The sequence below is a fragment of the Micropterus dolomieu genome, linkage group LG20 (genome assembly GCF_021292245.1).
Source record: "Micropterus dolomieu isolate WLL.071019.BEF.003 ecotype Adirondacks linkage group LG20, ASM2129224v1, whole genome shotgun sequence".
In the NCBI taxonomy this organism is placed as follows: Eukaryota; Metazoa; Chordata; class Actinopteri; order Centrarchiformes; family Centrarchidae; genus Micropterus; species Micropterus dolomieu.
In genome coordinates, this window is record NC_060169.1 from 10,185,701 (window position 1) to 10,202,468 (window position 16,768).

Below are 16,768 nucleotides of genomic sequence, written 5' to 3' on the forward strand. Positions count from 1 at the left end.
AGCAAGGCAGTCAGTTGAAGATGGAGGTAGTGACAGATACAAAGCAACACTTTCTGTTTGTAGATGGAAGAAAAGAAAGAAGAGTTAGTGCCTGAGAAAGAGAGGGATGTGTGTGTGAGGCCTACAGCGGTGACCCAGCAGCTCCTTGCTGCCTTGCCACAACCCGGCACATGCTGACAGATTTATTGGATACAATAATCAGAGTGTATATCATCCTGATCTGCTCTGCACGGGTAGCTCCTGTAATTGGCTGTTTCACCTGGAATTGACTATAAACATCATACAACTTTACACTTGGCCTGCAAATGTGACTTTGACATTTGGTGATTTGTGTAAAACACTCCAACATCATTCTCTGCCATTGTTAGGTCAAATTAGACACTATTCTTCCTTTATCAAATATGATGTTTCCATTTGCATTGGAAGCTGTTGAAATTAAATTTTGGATTCTTTAAAGTACAGAGTATTGTTTAAGCGTTGGTAAATCGTTTTGATGTCTAGTTGGTCAAAAAGCAATAGAGGCAGACTTCCAGACAGCTTTATCAAACAGGGCAGTGGCCCTAAGGCCTCTGCTGGACATCAGAGGATTGAGCAGGACTCATGCGTGCCCCTGGCAACCTTACACTATGGGATTCAATGCTGGGCTGCCAGGATTCCTGTTCTGCCAGCCCGGTTGGCTAGATAGAAGTGTGGCTCAGTGGTTGGTTGGTTTGCTGGCTGGCTTGTTAGCTCTGGGGATCAGCATTCAGGCCATGCCCTACTGTGCCCATCCCATACAGCACAAAGGGCTGATCAGGGATGCGAAACAGCAGGCACTGGTTATTCACCACACTGCAGTACTGGAAGAGCCTGCCCTGCTCCAGACTCTGTGTCCCAGTGTTTGATTGTCTGCTGTGCCATGAAATGGAGTGTGTGTGTACGATTGTGCCAGTGGAGCATTGCAAAATCCCTCCCTGAAGGGAGAAGACCTATCCCATTTAGTTAGGGGATGCTGCTGAATGAACTGGACACAGTGTTGTGTGTTGCACTCTGAAAACCACTTTGATCCTTTTTAGTGAACTTTTAGTGAGATCTATTGTTTTAGTGTGCATGCAGATTTGAAATATGATAAAGAATGCACAAAAATGTACACTCAACACTATCAGCAAAGCTTGAGGCAATGAATCCTGCATTTGTACATTTATTATGAGTTTTTTTTCTTTGTTTAAAAAGATAAGTTGCAACTTGAAGAAATCTGATCTAAAATATCAACATTAAATTAAAAGTTATGGTGCCTGTGGCTCAGAATCAAGAGCAAATGTTTCTGTTTAGACTCACTCCTACGAAGGAGGTAGTGGGAAAGTGGTGACCATACCAAAAAAGCCAACATGTATATTGCAGTAATGACACAAACTGATGATATCCAGTGTTAGAATATTAAAAGGAAGAATTGTTCAGGAGGACACAGTAGATTCAGGCCAGATGAATTAATATAATATTTCTTAGTTTGACAGGAAAAAGAGACGAAAGTCGGTGTTATAAATCTCACTCAGAATGCATGTCAGTATGTGCATGGGTTTATATTCAGGTGAGTGAATTAAACTGAAATAGCATGAGAATATTTCTTCTGCCTCAATATCAAAGAATTGTTGGACCAAAAAAAAATGATGCTCTTCAATGTTCCTTGAAGCTGTTTTCTTTCATCAAGACCTTTTAATATAGGCTTACTAATCACATATGTCCAATGAGAGAAAGCAGCCATTCATTCTTGACAATAGGGATTTTACGGCAGCCCCAGTGGTGGTGTGTCGGCTATAGCGTTTGTCCTCTCTAGCCCTCCTCGTATTTCATTCACTGCCCTGCCCTCTTGTTAAAGTTGAAATATCAAAACATTCAGTGGCACTTTGATACTGGTGTTATTAATTACATTTTAGCCCGAAGACACAGAAATGGAGAGTTCTGAATGTAAGCCAAAACAAACTTTTTCTGCATGTTGAATGGGACCCAGGTACCTTTCTTCTCCCTGGCTCAGCGGCTCTAAAATGAGAATACTTGATTGTATTTTATCTTGTTTGGTGAGTGCCTGGTGGGTCTCATACAATATTTTTAACAATGCCCCAAAATAGTCATTTTCCCCCTCTCATTTGGTAAATTATGCCCCCCCACCCCCATCATCTCTGTGCATTTCATCTTCATCACCATCTGCATTAATAATTGATGTATTCAAATTTGCTTTTTGAGCCACTGAATGCATTAATTACAGCACCCTAAAGGCCCAAAATAAGACATTATTTATCTTTCGTTTCATGAAAAGATTTGAGAGCTGAAATATTTTGTTAAATAGACTTTTATAATTGTGGTGTTAGGACACTATTTTCTTCGCTATACAACATTTTAGTAAAGAAACAAATTGAATATGACATGGCCATAGGCCATAATACTTTTTTTCTATTTTAGGTACCATAAGTGCAGTGGAAGTATGCCATTAATGACCTGCTGGCATGCCCATGGGAGGAAACATTAGACAAAAGAGTTTGCCGGAAACAGCGAGTGGGCTACCCCAGTGTCTCTGTGGGCAGTCTAAAAATACCACTGTGCTTCTTTCAGATATTGAAGCTGGGTGATGACATGTAGTTGGCAGGCTTTCGATCACTTTCCCCAAACTCCTACCAGAGTTGATTTTCTTTTCACATGCCGTCACAAATGGAAATCTTTATATGCCTTGTATTTTAAAGGGCTGCCTTTCTCTTCGTGTTTCAATATCCAAACTATGCACTAGTCTGTACTTTTGTCACCCACTGTGGAGTCAGTGTGAATGTTATTAATTGGTTTCCTCTTGACATGTTTTTGTCTGTCCTTCTTGTTCAGTAGCCTAACTCAGACATCAGTGACTGGATCCCTGATTTCTTCAAGGTTACTTTGTCTCACTAGTGTGTTATGTTGTGAAACAATTGGCTCAAGATTGATGTTTCATCACTGTTCATCACAGTCTGCTCATGTGGAAGTTTGTACAAGGGAAATGTATTTGCATTTTCAGACTGATTGCACAGAGTGTGAGAGTGGTGGCAGTCTGACATGGAAGCAACACAGAGAAAGGAAGCTCTTGAGTGTTGTGGTACAGATATTGGCTTAACAGGTTCAACTACAAAGATCTAGAGTCAGGTTTTGACTCATACATGCTACTGTGGCTAGGCAATAAAACAAAAAATGATAATTATTGCGATATAATTTTTTTTTAATAACAGTATAACAAATGTCCAATAAATGTTTGATTTAATTCATTTGAATCACAAAACAATTGAGCACCATTTTTTCTAATAAAATATTTTTATTTAAAAAAGGACTGAAAAAAGATTTTACTTCATTTTACTCATGCGTATTTGTTGAATTTTTTTCATCATCAACGTTTTACCTCAGATTTGTTAAATGATCCACTGTTTCTTCAAATTTCACTCAGGAGCAAAAAAACAGCCTTTAAACAGTCTTCTCATCTAACTCTTTGCAAGAAAGTAATACATTTTCCCCCAAATATTGAACTATTACTTAAACCTTAGCTTGCTTCCTCAAACTCATCCAATAGGAGAATGCTATAATTGCTGAAAGAGAATCAAGGGGGTGGTCATTTGTTTACTGTTTACTTGTTGATGTCCTCCAGTTTGCTGATTGATTTATTTATTTTTATTTTTTTCAGCCACACAAGGTGCCTCTCACTTCAAAATAGATCTTATGCTTTTCCCTTGTGTGATTTGCAGACAGATGCCCAGCATATACATTCTTTGGTGAGGATAGTTTGCCTATTTTTATGTGCTTTGCCTTCAGGCTTTGGAGGATTTTAAAGGGGATTTTTTTCTGGCCATACAGCTCCATTTCACTCAAAGCTTCATCTCAAATTCATTGGGTAGTTGTAAAGGCAAAATCCTCATGACATGTCCTTGGTTTTCAATCTCCTTTCTAATATCCAGTCTCTTCTCCTGTGTGCAACCGCTGCTTAGTCTCTGCACAGAAAAGCCAATCAATCTTCAATTTTAGATAGCCTCTTTACTTGGGATCCTGCAGTCATTGGACCTGCCTATTTTCCTTCACCCTTCTGATGCATTCACATTATAAGTGAAACGGTTCCAGGGGTAAAGAGGTTAGCTCGCACATGATTATTTTTCAGCTAAGGAGATAGCAGGAGCATTTTTCATGGAAATGCTTTTGAACCCAGCAAAGGGGCTCGATATTGGAGTCTCCATTTTGGGCTAAAATAAAAATAAAAAAGGTGATCATGAATAAAGGATAACTTAGCCATTTGACAGACTTTTAACAAAATGGGGAAAGTCTCTGCACCGTAGAAGAAATGTGCTATTTTAACCGTCCTGTCTGTCCTCTCTGAAAAGTGATCTTTTATGTGAAGCTGTAAGAAGAGTTAGTGAGGCCTTTGATATGAACAACAGAGTGGCTGTCTTCTCTGTTCAGTAGGATTCACCTGTCTTTGTTTTGGTGAAGTCATGTAACACCTTTCAGAAAATATCGAGTTGAGGAAATACTGTTAACATTTTTAGGGTCTCTGAGTTCACCACAGTTATCCCAATTAGTGGTCTTATGTTCAGTATAATGCGTTAGGCACAGAAAAGCTTATATAATAGTGATGTCCTCCTTGCACAATGCCATACTGTATTTACACAAGCAAGGATAAAACTGTAGTTTGTAATTTCACCCTCAGTTTCACTCCACATTGGGCCAGACCGACTAAGGCACATGATTGAGATCCAGACACGTTGTCAGAGGAACTGATGCTGGCGGAAAGTACATGATCGAAACAGAGTAATGGGAGGTAGAAAAGTTTTTCAGGGGGGCTTCTCTTGTTAGTGGCCACATGATCCCCTTGTTCCCCTGGGAGGAATTTGCCTCCGGCTGGAAAAGGTTTGCAGAAAGGTCCTCCTTGCTGCCAGCTCTACTGAGACTTGGGCTTAGCCAGTTGCAGAAACTCAATCTGCCTCTCCAGCTGGCCTCTTAGCTGGTAGAGGAGTAGGGTGTGAGGATGATGAAGACCTGCGGTGGATTAATGATTCGCCATAGACTGGGAAGACTCACCATGACTAGTTGGACTATGATGCAAATGTGGTAGATCAGCTGTGGGTCTATCCCATTCATCTGCTCAGAGTTGTTGTTGTTGAGTGGTTTAAGAGGTGACACCCCCCTCTTTCTCTTCTTGTCAACACCAGCACGTAAGGTGCTCGCCTGCCTTTGTGGCATATAAGCAGTAGACAATGTGAAAGATGAACCTCCTGCACGGCGACTCAGGAAGTCAAGGCTGTAAACGCAGTGGTCTTTTGAGTCACAGGCTTTTAACTGTGCCATGCTGCCATTAAAATCTGGTGTGGCTTTGAGGCACTATATAATGTATCTGGCTCCACCACACTGCAATGGAAAAAGAGCGCACTTGTCTCCAAAACGGCTTTGAGATGTAATTGAACCATAATGCCTCTTATGTGAGCATCCTGCGGTGGAATGAAGATCTCGCTTGACAAATGGGCCAGAGAAAATAAACTGGCATATCTGAGTCATGAAGTGGAGAGCTGGGCTACTGACTCTTAAGCCTGCTGGTGGAGGGCTGGAGCCTCCGTCAGTCTGACTAGAGAAGCTAGAGAAACCCAATCATCTGTGCGCTGAGATCCAAGGCTTTTCTAGTATATCCCAGCTGATTTTTTTCTGTGCCCCTTTCAGCATCCTGAGGTCAGGTAGTATTTATTTCCCTTAGATCCATCATAAGATGGGCTATTTCTGCTCACCTGTCTCAGAGAGACCAGGTTCATTTTGGGATTTGATGAATGCTGCCATCCCCGCTGCACCACACCAAACACACGCTGAGCTTTCTGTTATTCAGAGGTCAGTTGCCAAGGTAATGTGTTATGCTTAAGAGCTTCAGATCGGCTGAGGAGGCCGTCGAGTCCCTGCCTTTTTGATTCATTGATTTTTCTCACGTTTATGTTTATTTCGTTCACAGATGAAAAGAGTAATTCACTCTGCGGCTCCATTACACTTTTTCTCCACTCATCTCTCTTTGAACTAATGGAGTGTGTTAATTGCAACTGCCGTGAGGACACATTACAACCAGGTGCACTTGGCTTGTCATCAGGTGTCATGTCCCATCTAACACGCCTTTAATTACAACACCTCTGTTCTGCTATTACAAACTCTCTTCTCTCTGTGGAGGCTCTCTCTGTTGCCTTCGAATCATCAGCATCACCATCTCCCGGTGAGAGCAGCAGAGGCCTGTCACTCTGTCAGACACCTCGTAACATGGCAGAAAAGATGGAAAAAATATTTAACATTTAAGGACCCCTGTAGGTGGAAACATGACTTCCTTTTTTTTTTTTTCCTCCCTTGACCCCTGCTGCCCAACCCCTCCACCACCCACTCCACTGACACACAGCATGTGGCTGATGTAGCAGGATTAGGTTAGGTCACGTAGTTTCATCTCTGACAGGGGAAGTCAAACCGGTTCCTTATTTAGTGGCCATGCCTGCCAAGATGGGCTTAAAGCACCTATTTTGTGTTCAGAAATGTCCTTAAACATGGACATATTTCTCTGTTTTGCCTCACTGCTGCTCCGTCCTCTGCAACTGGTAGACAAAACCTGAGCTGCCATTTCGATTGTCACCACAGGTCACCTTCTCTCTAAGCACCATTTTGTAAACATGGCGTTCCCCTACTGAGTGCCAGTATTTGTTTGTGGTTAAGGGTGTGGTGCTCTTGCTTAATCCCAGAGTCCACAGCTGTAAGAGCTGTGGCTGTGGTGGCAAAGCTGCCCAGAGCTTGAAGCTCACCCTCAGATTTTCTGTTTGTGAATGCCACATGACCACACTCTCGGAGTAAAGCCTTAAGCAAATGCAAAGTTTCATTTCAGAGCAACCTATATTTTCTGCTTAGTCCGCACTGGTAAAGAATAGCTGTACATCCTCCTCAGAGAATGTGCACTGCATTGCCAGAAGAAATACTGTATACCATAAACACTGTTTTCAGACGAAGCACTTTTATTGAATGTGGCAGGGCGGTAAAGTGGTCAGGCAGTGAAGCAGTGCGACATTGATTGAACTGACAAAAATGTCAGCAGTCACTACTGTTGTCATTCCATCTACAGTATACATCATGTTTTTTTATACCCAGAAGTCCTTTTCTAACCTTTTTTTGTTCTCTTTACAGCCGTGCAGTCAAGACTAATCAGGACCTGCTTCCAGAGACCCCCTGGACAAACATCTTCTACGATGACTTCTGGGGCACCTTACTCACACACAGTGGCAGCCATAAATCCTACCGGCCTCTCTGCACCCTCTCCTTCCGCCTCAACCATGCAGTGGGTGGGCTGGAGCCCTGGGGTTACCACCTGGTCAACGTGGCCATCCATGGGGCTGTGACAGGCCTGTTTACCTCGTTGGCTCGCCTGCTGCTTGGAGGAGGCCCGTGGAGCCTACTCGCCGGCCTGCTCTTCGCCTCTCACCCCATCCACACCGAGGCGGTGGCCGGCGTCGTGGGCCGGGCTGATGAAGGTGCCGCCCTGTTCTTCTTGCTGTCCCTGCTGTGCTACATACGTCACTGCAAGCTGCGGGGCCACGCCGGGCCCTGGCGGCTCATGGCCTGGCTGCTGGGCAGCCTGGGCTGCGCTGCATGCAGCATGCTGTGGAAGGAGCTTGGAGTGACCGTCCTGGCTATATCAGCGCTGTATGACATCTGCGTTTTCCACAGGCTCAAATTGCGACAGGTCATCCTGCTCCTCTACAAGGTAAACAGTTTGATCTCGTCTTGTGATGCTGCTTTTTCACTTGTAGTAATAATAATAATAATAATAATCTTTATTTGTAATAATACCCAAAAGACAATAATACAAAAACGATAAAAGATAAAAGCAAGAAAACATTGAAACTTGTATCTGATTTCCTGCACCTGCTCCCGGAGCAGTGGAAAGTTGATATAGATGTGTGTGCCTTTTATTTATGTGTGTGTGTGTGTGTGTGTGTGTGTTTTCTTTTCTTTTCTTTTCTTTTCATCACAACATGATTTGTGTATGCACAGCTGTGTCATTCAGGTCAGATTGTTGTGTTTTCCATTAAATGCAAGGAAACACACACATTAGCAAAGAAAAGCAAAAGTCTTTTTTCTGCCTGTGCAGAAGGCATTTATTAATGCATCAGTTGATGGGTAATCTGAGATGAATGTAATTGATGAGAACGATGATGAGTATAATTATGGTAATGAAAAATCATTATAGTAATCTGTAGGAAGTAGCTTTATTGCTGAAATTTAATTCTTATAAACTTCACCCTGTCTGACTCAGGGCCAAACTCATTCTAATGTGCGAACCCACAAGAACGGGTCTGTTCCACATTTTAGGTCCTGACTTATAATTTAAAATGTTTGAATCCAAATGTGTCCACCTTAAAAAGCCACATACACTTCTCTCTGACGAAACTAAAAATTAAGAATTTAACTACCAAGAAATCACTTAAACCAAACCCAATGTGGGAGTGACTCACTAATTGCTCAGCGACAGATTAGTGTTTATTATTTTGAAATGGATGAAAAGTCAGCTGTTTGCCACATGTTACACATTAGCACTGTAAGAAATCATTTTGTGCAAGGGTCTTCTGGAGTTTCCCCTGTTTGTGTGTACTATATATTTGTATATGTGTGTGTGTGTGTGTGTGCGCGTGTGTGTGCACGCTGTATATTCACATTGCACACGAGGAGAGGAAGGGAAGAAAATGAAAACAGTTTTCAAAAGAAATAGCTGAGATAACAAAAGGTGATGGCCATTTTATATTTTCTTGTTGCCTTTGAAGCATTCAGCTATAAAGTAGCCCTTTTCCTCAACAGCTCCTGTCAGAAGTATTTACTCTTTGCTGTCAATGCAACATCCGTGACACAAACAATTTCAGCAAGACATGTGCACAAATGTGAGAAAAGGGCTCCAGAGCAGCCAATGAGAGGGCGGCTATCTGGCACGCCCCCGGAAAAGAACAACACTTAAAAAAATGCGATGTGGCAAGGGAGGATGGGAGTCGGCAAGTATAGAGGCAAAAACTAAGAGAGACAGACACAGAGATAGAAACAAATAGTTTATTTGAAGAGCACATCTAGCCCCTCCCTTTTATTGCTCAGCATAGTGTGGAAATGAAGAGCAAGGGCCTCTGCTGCCGTCTTCTCCACACTGTCCTCTTATGATTTAAGCCTTATCTGACTCCCTGTGTCCTCTGGAGTATGGCCCATCCATTGCCGCAGGCAGACAGGCCTTCTAATGGCTTGTCAGGCATGGCTAGACTAGAGAGGAAAGAGCCAAAAGGGCTGAAGGAAATGATGCCTCAAAGCTGACAACTTTTGATTGAAAATCCACACAGCCTGCTGTTCCAATTGTCTTTGAGGGGAAAAAAATGGACTGGGAGATAGTTAGCCTTCTGGCATGGAGCAAGCTCTAAAGATTTCTTTCATGGTTTGCCACGGTGGTTAACTAACTTGGCAAGCATCTTTAGGGGCAGATGTGTTCCGCACGGCACGTCCACTGTTGCTTCTGAATTCCAGAGTGCTGTGTTACCAGTGCTGTTCAGTGGTCATCGTAACGATATCAGTATAATTAAATAAGAAACTTTAGTTGTATTTCACCTGTCATACAAAAGATTGCAGCTCAAAGTGTAGAATTGCATTAGGGCTGAACGATTAATCGTTTTCAAATCGAAATTGCAATTTGAAAGAACTTGATTAGCTAATTGTGAAGATGGTGATTAAAATGTAGGTTAATTGTACAGCGCATCTGACCCATTTTAAACAGTCATGCAGTTACACAATCATTCAGTTGTCATCCTTGTGTGACAGACCCGCTTGCCAATCACATACGCCTCCTGTTACGGTCCTACTCACCAATGAGAGGGGGCACAGGGCGTGCACATTTTACAACAACAAACATAAGAAGAGGCATACATGAGATAATGGTGTCACAGGTGGCAGCTGCTCCACGGTTTTCTCTGGTGTCAACTCACACTGAAGTGTTTCAGCAGTGGAGTGTTTAGCCTACACATTGTTGACGTGTTGTTAATCTGTCATTTTGTGTCCTTAAACTACGGATAACAGCTCTCTGTGAACCGGTTTCGTGCCGCTCTCCGCAGGCCACATTTCCCACAGGAAGCATTTTAGAATAAGAGCGTTTTACCTGCCTGATTTTGCTGACTTGTTCAGATTTTGTTGATTTGTTTGTTGTCCTTAATTTTTGTGCTTCTACCATGGTTAGGTAAGTTACGTAGTTAAATTGTTTATTTTTCTGTCTGTTTTAACTGTGTTTATTGTTGATACACGAATGGGAGTCTCCACAGGGTGGTTTATTTTGAAAATCGACCGGATTCTTTATGCTAAACTTGAAAAAAAAAAAAAACGAATCGTAATCAGAAAAATCGCAATTAGATTTTTTCCCCAAATTGTTCAGCCCTAAATTGCAACATTTTTTAAATGTTCAAAAGATGATGATGAAGGATATCAAAGACCAAAGTTGATGGTATGGGCATGCTACAGATTGTTAGATTGGTGAGATTCTCCACAATTCAATCGTTTAGTTCATTTAACGGAAACAACAAGCCCCAAAGTCTAATTCTTACAGATTTAACGGTGTAACCTGCATGGTACAAAAGATGAAAAGGAAAAAAAAGTGTTGACTCCCGTTACCTTTGAAGTGCTCCTTAAGTCCGATGGTGTCCATTCCTTGGTTATTTACATTCCTTTAGTCTTTAAGGGTTCACCAATCAAAAGAATCAAAGCTTTTCATTAAAAATGAATCCAAGTTGTGAATACTGTCAAGTGAAGTCCATCGCTCTCTGTCTGCTAACTTCTGCCAAACTTCTCTCAACCTGCACCGTGTTGTTGTTTTCGTTACGTTGATACCTTCAAAATAAAAGGGCATAAGCTGTCTGTCGGAGCTAGAGCTAATGAATGACGTGTATTTGATATTATTGGATAATTTTTTTTTACAAGTAATGTAATGTAATGCAATAAAGTAATTTGAGATAAATAAGCTGTTTCATAGTAGCCTACTTCAGTTTTGTGCAAAAGTAATTAAAGGCCTGTCCCATATGGACGTCTGTCCCAAATATAACCAGGGTCAATTCAGTTATTTTAGTAAATAAAAACCCGGGCTATTAATCAAAGTTTTACGGTATAATGACTGATTGATTATACTAACCAGTCTGAAAAGAAAATCCCTTTTTTTGTAGCGTAGAGGAAAAGTGAGGCTACAGCTCGCTCACTGTTGCTTCGCATTGAGGAGGCAAATAAGGAACTGTGTGGGTTGTCAGGCATTTTTGTAAACAACAAATTCATTCTGCTGAGAGAAGACTGTAAAAAAGCATGTGTTTTCTGAAAGTAAGGCTGCCATATATATGGCATGATGCTCCTAACGTGGAACTTTGAGCTGACAATTGTCATTACCGTAACATGTAATTTAGTCTCACCAGAGACAACATAAAAGTAAGCACCGACTGAGAGCTGTCATCATCCCTTCAATCATGTTAACTTGGGAGGTTTCTTTCATATAAGACTTGTCTGCCTGTAATGTAATGCTGCTCTGTGATCATAGATTCATATGTATAGTGACCTGATCTGTTGTCCTCATGGTAACCAGTCTGCTACAGCAGTGTGTGCATTCATCTCTCTCTGTCTCTGTGGAGAGAGGCAGTCACTTTGACTGATGATAAGCAAAGGGAGTTCTTCCTCAGGGCAAGTTGAGCCTTCAACCGCCTGCATGAACATTAGTTGTGTACAGAGCTGAAAATGATCACAGTGAATATAAATACAGTTCCCTCCCTTACGGTAGGACTTGAGATCTAGCAGGTGCTGGCCACTAACTCCCCAAAGTGAAGTGTATGAATGGGAAAGCAGCATTGTAACATTAATGTTGTATGATAAGAGGGAAACGAGGCATAAAAGCGTGAAAAAGGAACTGTCTCAGCCTGTTCCTTGTTTCAGAACAGAAACCCACTCTTCAGTCGGAATAAAGAGCTTGGCTTGTTGCATGACTGACAGGCCACAACAGGCCGGCGCTACGTTTTATCACGGAGCGCTCCACTCAGCTGCAGTCATTTGACATTTAATGTTGGAAATGGTAAAATGGGCCTGCTTATCTGATTGTGGCACTCAGTCATTACATTAGAGTTTTATATCTGCTGCAAATCTCCCATTGTGTCATTACGGCTTCTGTGCACGGTTTGAAGGTTGTAGGCAGTCGAGACTGGGAGCTTCGCTGTAATTTCATGCAGGTTCATAACTCATTTCATCAAGACTTTAACTGCAGACTCTCTGCATACAAATCAGAGGGAAGAGGTAATGCATGGATATTATCTTGATTTATTGGTTATACATTGCATAACAGATCTTAGAACAGTTCTAAGAATCCTACACTAAAATTAATCATATGTAAAAATAAACCTAGAAAATAATAATTTCCTGAAGGATTGTAGCAAAATCAAAGAAATAATTGTAGAAATATAGACATCTTACATTAAAACATGCTTTAATTAATAGGTCAGAACATATTGTCAATTTGAATAGCCTATAATTGGTTTGTGTACTGTACATGTGTCTCTTCCTGCAGGCTTTTGTCTGTGTCAGCTTCAGAGCTTACATGGATCCAGTTCTTCCATTCATCAAATTTAATTGTCCCTGGGCAATACAAAATCCTTTAAAGGATTAGACAAACACATGCCAAATTGATATTGTCCAGTAAATTCTGCGAATTTTAAACATTTGCCACATTATACAGTGCATTCAGCGTTGAAGCGAATTCAAGTTTCGGACTTCTTCTGGCTGCGTTCAGTCAGTAGTGCAGTAACTTTGAAAGAATCTGGCTGAAAGAATTACAAAAAGAAAACTGAGACGGCAAGAGGGAAACAATAGTGCCTAGACAGTAATTGAATAAGCACATTTTGGGTAAACGTCAATGCTGGAGTCAAAGCTCTTGGCATCCTCTGCCATCCAAACTGTGGGGAAAGCTTTTATTAAGAGATCTGATGCATCCTTTGCATGCTGCTCAAGTGACCGTTCTAAAAAAAAACAAACATGTTGCTGTTTAATCAAAGTTACCCATTGGCACTTTAAAAAATATATATGAATAAAAACAAACAAAACACCATAATATTTTAACAAGCATCCCCCTCCCTCCTTTTCCTCCCTCCAGTAAGTAGTGTGTATAGTCTATAGTTTATTGAACCTACCACTACTTACAGTGTTGATAACTGGTGCCAGTGTAAGTCTACAGCTTACAGTGTGTTCTAATTAGTTCTTTCCAAGATGTGTGCTGTCTTCAAAAGTGGAAAAAAACCCTGTCATTAAATTGTTTACTTAAGCTAACCTTTACAGTGGTGATATTCTCCAGTTGCCTGTGTGCCTGATTAAAGTATTTATGGCCATGTGTTCTTATGTATTGAGCTACTCCCAGGCAATGAGTTTATACCATTCAAATGTAACATAGTTGGCAATGGAGTGAGTGTGTGTGGTTTAACCACATTTTATGTGGAAAAACGTGCTTTTTACGAGGCAGTTTCCTACGCAGCAATAGTTAATAGGCTCATTTTCAACAAGAGATAGCGAAACACAATTAGAGCTCCTAATTTAGTTGAGAAAGGAATGCTTTTTAGAGCGATCTCACAATGTTTATTCCATAGCACAATGCAATAAATTGTCTATACTGAGGACTTGCTTTGTTTGTTGACCAATAAAATAAATGTTAGGACAATTGAAGAAGTGAAATTGGCCTGAACACAACCTCTTGCAATGGGAAAAAAAAGACCTGTTTGGCCCTATAATTCATTGTAAACATCTTCGCTACAATTTGACTCCTTTTCTTTTGATGTGCGCTTTTGTTTAGTCACGGTCATGTGGTTCTTTTGTTTGAATGTAGAGAGTTCTGCCCACAAAATGCTATACTTCTTGTTCCGATTTTGAACCAGATACACAAAATGTTGGTGAGTTCTTTTCACACTGGAGAGATGATACTGATCATTAACACATGTACAGTATGAGTCGTAGTCCCTGAGGAGCTGACTCTCCTGACACGACCATGACGAGGTCAACCCTTTGAAAACACAATACAGAAATATGATGCTTTGAAAGTGTGAACTGGTTGTAGAGGAAAGATCTTAGTGATGTCAGTGTCAATGCTGTACATCCACCAGGAACTCCTGAATACACAAGGGCTCAAATATATCTTCAGAGGAACTTGAGACGTTCTTCTGCAAATGCTTTTGTTCACGTCCAGCATGTGACGACAAAGCCACTGGAAAATTATTTCTAAATCTGGGACGAGACCCAGCTGGCCCTTTGTGAATGTCAAGCTTACACACTTTATCTTTTCACACCTCCCATTTTCTGTTCACACTTCAGCTATTAGTGCAAGGTCACTGCTTACGGCGTCTGTGTGAGATGACAGAGTTTACCTGGGCTGAGAGCTCAGGTGATGTGGAGCTGGTGAGGCCAGCAAGGCCTGACATCAGGGATGTCAGATATGGAGTGGGGGTGGGAGGGACAGATGTGAATTGGGAGGTCCCGCCGAACATATGTATGCGAGCAGTGCATGTTTACATGCCAGAGGTGTGTGTGTGTGTGTGTGTGTGTGTGTGTGTGTGTGAGCTATAGACTGTGCATACAAAATATGACAGCCATACATACCCTTGCTGTGTATTAGATGAGGTAAAAGGAAACACAGGCCAGCCAATACATTTTTACCTGGGGCTCCACAGATGCTCCTCCATGCTCTAGTGGCTCCTGCCACTCTGTGATGAATTGGGCCTGGTGGGCTCAGCTAGTGCCCCCTGCCCTCACCCACCTGCCTCTCACATGGGGATACACTCCAGCCTTACATGCATAATGAATACAAATTTACAGAAAAACAAAAGATAACACGTAAAGGTTCATTTTGGGAAATAAGCTTATTGCTTTCTTGCTAAGAATCAGATGACAATATTTATCACTTTCATATCTTTAGATATAATACATGTGTAAATATGAAGCTAAGGCTCGCAGCCGGATTGCTTAGCTTAGGACAAAGTGTGAAAACTAGGGGGAAATGGCTAGTCTGGTGAGTCTTTTTTTACTCGGATATTGTATGGATTAAATGGACAGGATAGTTAGTCAGTTTGCATATTTTGTTACATTTGGACAAAGCCAGGCTAGCTGTTTACCCAGTGTTTCCAGTCTTTATGCTAAGCTAAGCTAACTGAGTCCTGCTCTAGCTTACATTCACCTGAGTGTGGTATCTCATCTTTCTCTTGGCAAGAAAGTGAAGATGCATGTTTCCCAATATGTCGAACTATTCCTTTAAAATGTGATTTTAAACTATATATGAATGATGTTGTTTCTTCATGTCTTTTATTCTGAAGAATTGCACATACATATATAACAGTGAAGACCATCCAAAGACAGATGATTGAACAGGTCTTTTGACCCCTGAATATCTTTGCTGTGGGGTAAAATGAGGCAATCACACTGATAGAAAGTGATTTGAGCTGGGTGTGCTTCAGGCTACCGTTCATCAGGCGTAAGTGAACCGGACATGGAGGGTGCCGGCGACAGCCAGCACCGTGACCCCGACTTTGCGTACTGTGAGAATATGGAAACGGAGAGAGAGGGTGAAAAATCCCTAAAACAAAACCCGTGTTGGTGTGGAAAACAAGTTACATACAGCATGAGGCTTGAAACATTATATTTCACATTGTCCCTTGCTTCACTTCTTGCTGAAAAAGATTGCATGCCCCGTTCTTTTTATAGCCACCATGTCTGAGAATCGATAGTGGCATGTTATGTAAGACCTGGAAAGGAATGTCCCACAGCACCAGCGTCCTGCTGTATCCGTCTAATGCATAAATTGGGTTGTCTTAACGGAGACATGTATAGATTTACTGGTTTGTCTGTTTTCCCAAAATCATTAAGCTTTCATAAGGGATAATTGATTGACCCAGACGTATTACAGCAAATAACAAACTCGCAGTAAAGGAATTCACCTCATTTTAATGGACTCAGACATGCGTTCAGTTTATTTGTTTCACATTTTTTCTTTCTCTGGACATCCCTGACCTACTCTTCCAGCATTTTCTAAGGTCAATTGATATTTAACATTTAAGTATAGCTTAGAATTTCAACACAAGTGAAATATAGTTTGGGCCTTCGTTTTAGTTGCTGACTGTAGTTCCTATTTATGGCTCATTTTTACGGTCTCAACAAATAAACTGGCCAGAACTGCATTACATGAGACATCCAGCTACTGTACCAGCAAAAAAAAGACTAGAGATAGCCATAGTTAGGCCTCATGTGGAAATGCCGTGTACATTTCTACATTTTAACTTTTTTTTTCACGTTGAATCATGTAGTTTAATTACTCCAATTAAACCAAAGGGAGTATTTCATTTGAAACAAGTTATTGCAACTTTTAATACACAGTGCAAAATCACAGTTGTACACAATTCAAGAGAGTTATTGTTGCTCTAGAAAAAGATGAATATGAAAACTGGAACTGCTCAATGCCTTATGGTTTGCAGTACTCTTGGGAATTCTCCATGCTAGCTGTTTGTATGTTCAGTGCAGTAAATATGTCTTTTAGGAATCCTAATCAAAACAAGCATAACCAGATATCCAATAATCTATAAACTTCTGCCAAAATCTTCCAGATTGATAAGAGAAATTAAATCATTCAGATGTTGAATGGGCCAACTGCCACTTTCAACAAACAAGGGAAAGGAAACTAATTTTGGACTATCCGCAAATTCTCTGCAGCATCATC